Here is a 2,500-nt window from a genome sequence, read left to right on the forward strand (position 1 = left end):
TTGTGTGTTTGTTTTTAGTTGTGTGTAAGTGGTTGGTGTGTTGTGTGTTGTGTATTTGTGTGTTTGTGATTGTGTTAGTGATTGGTGTGTGTGTGTTGTGTATTTGTGTGTTTGTGCTTGTGTTAGTGGTTGTGTATGTTTGTGTGTTGTGTGTCTCTGTGTGTGTATCTATGTATGCATATGTTCAAGTAGATAATTCTAATAAATAACACTCAAAGAAGAACTTCTTGAGTCACATCAATAGCTAAATCTAAGTTGTCAGTTTCAAAAATATCTATTTTGGAGGCTTGTTGAACGTGCAGTCTTTGTTGATATGTTGTTGTTTTTGTGTACTTGTATGTGAGTGTTTGTTTGTGTGTTTGTTTGTGTGTGTCCATGTGAGTTTTGTCCCATGGTTTAGAGGGTATATTAAGAAACACTATTTTGAAAACATAGATATAAGACGATCAGTAATAATTCTTACATACAATGCAAAACAAACGATAAACAAAGAAGTAAACAACAACAAAATAACAAAACAATAAACCGAGACAAACAGGAAAGCGAAAGAAAGACGAATAAAAGATGCTTAATGCATAAACAGCAAACAAGGTTAAACGGATCTTTTCTTGGCTGAAGTGCATTCCAGGTTTTTATCTGAATCACAAATACGGGAAGTGATTAGGAGAGGGAGAGAGAGGGAGGGTGAGAGAGAGAGACAGAGAGAGAGAGGAAGAGAGAGGGAGGATGAGAGAGAGAGAGAGAGAGGGGTGATGAGGTAGGGTGAGATGGAGGAAGGAGGGAGAGAGAGAAAGAGAGAGATGGAGGGAGTGTAAGGCAGGGAGAAAGATAGGGAGATAGAGAAAGAACGAGGGAGAGAGAGAAAAGGAAGATGGAAGTAATAAAAAAGTATCAAAAGAGGAATAGAGAGAGAGAGAAAGGGGAAGACAGAGAGAGAAAAAGAGATATATTCTTTTAACTGAGATTTGTAAAAAAAAAAAAAAAAAAAAAAAAAAAAAAAAAATCCGCGCTAGGTCACCGGTTGACACAATAGGCAAGGGAAATGGAGAATTTGCAAAGATGGAATGCAACCACATGCAAATGCAATCCAATTTCCTATTCGGTCTTCAGAGAGTGATATCGCCTGATATATACGAACAAAAAAAAAATAGAAAAAAAATACCTTGCAAGGAATATATGCTGTTTTCTTAAGTTCATTGAATCAAATATGTACGTTCACCAGGCAGTTTTGGGTATTCCCATGTAACCCTATCCTCTCTATCTTTTTTTTCTTTTTTTTCTCTATTTATCTATCTATTTGTTTATCTGTCTATCTTTCTTCTCTCTCTCTCTCTCTCTCTCTCTCACACACACACACTCTCTCTCTCTCTCTCTCTCTCTCTCTCTCTCTCTCTCTCTCTCTCTCTCTCTCTCTCTATCTATCTATTTCTCTCTCTCTCTCTCTCTCTCTCTCTCTCTCTCTCTATATATATATATATATATATTAATATATATATATATATATATATATATATATATATATATATATATATATATATATATATATATATATATATATATATATATATATACATATCTACCTATCTCACCTCCCCCCCCCTCCCTCATAATACACATCCACCAATCGCGAAGAAAACCTTCCACTAATTTGCAATCAGGTGATCATTTGCATCCGAATATCTTTGGATTTTCCTTGTCCATTTTCTTAGATAATTCTTAGATAATTCTCCGTTTTTTTAACGCGAAATGATGGGGGAAATAGATAAGGAGGGGGTGAGAATGAATAAGGAGTGGGAGGGGAGGAGGGGAGAGATGGGAATGGGGGAGGAGGGAAGAGGGAAGGGGAGATGAGAATGGGGAGGGAGAGAGGGATGGAGGGAGGGAGGGAGGGGAAAGGGAGGGGACGGGAGATGAGGAAGGAAAGGGAGGGAGGGGAGACGGGGAAAGGAAGTGGGAAGGGGGGGGTAGATTGGAAGGAGGGAGGGAGGGAAGAGGATGGGGAGACGGGAGGGAGGGAAGGGGAAGGGGAGATGGGGATGGGGAAGGAGGGAGGGAGGGAGATGGCAAGGGGGAGGAATGGAGAGATGGAGTCGGAAAAGGAAAGGGAGAGGGAGGAAGAGAGGGAGTCGGGGAAGGAATGGGGAACGGAGAGAGGGAGATGGGGTGGACAAGGGGAAGCAGAGAGGGAGATGGGGAGAAGGGTGAGGGAGGGAGTGAAACCAGGAACATAATTGAAGGGAGAGAGGGAAACGGGAAGGAAAGGGGGACAGGGAGGGAAATGGAGGAGAAGAAGGGGGGAACATGAGGAAAGGAAGGGGGAGGAGAAAGGATAGAGGGATTGAGTGAAGAAACATAAGGTAGAAAGGAGATGGAGAAGGGAGGGAGAAAAAGAAAGAGAGATACAAAGAAGGTGGGAGAGAATGATTGACTAATCACTGACTAAATAGATGCCCAGAGAGAGAGAGAGAGAGAGAGAGAGAAGGAGAGAGAGAGAGAAAGA

Source organism: Penaeus japonicus, unplaced genomic scaffold, assembly GCF_977035675.1.
Source record: "Penaeus japonicus unplaced genomic scaffold, GWHDUDI00000001_assembly GWHDUDI00000015, whole genome shotgun sequence".
In the NCBI taxonomy this organism is placed as follows: domain Eukaryota; kingdom Metazoa; phylum Arthropoda; class Malacostraca; order Decapoda; family Penaeidae; genus Penaeus; species Penaeus japonicus.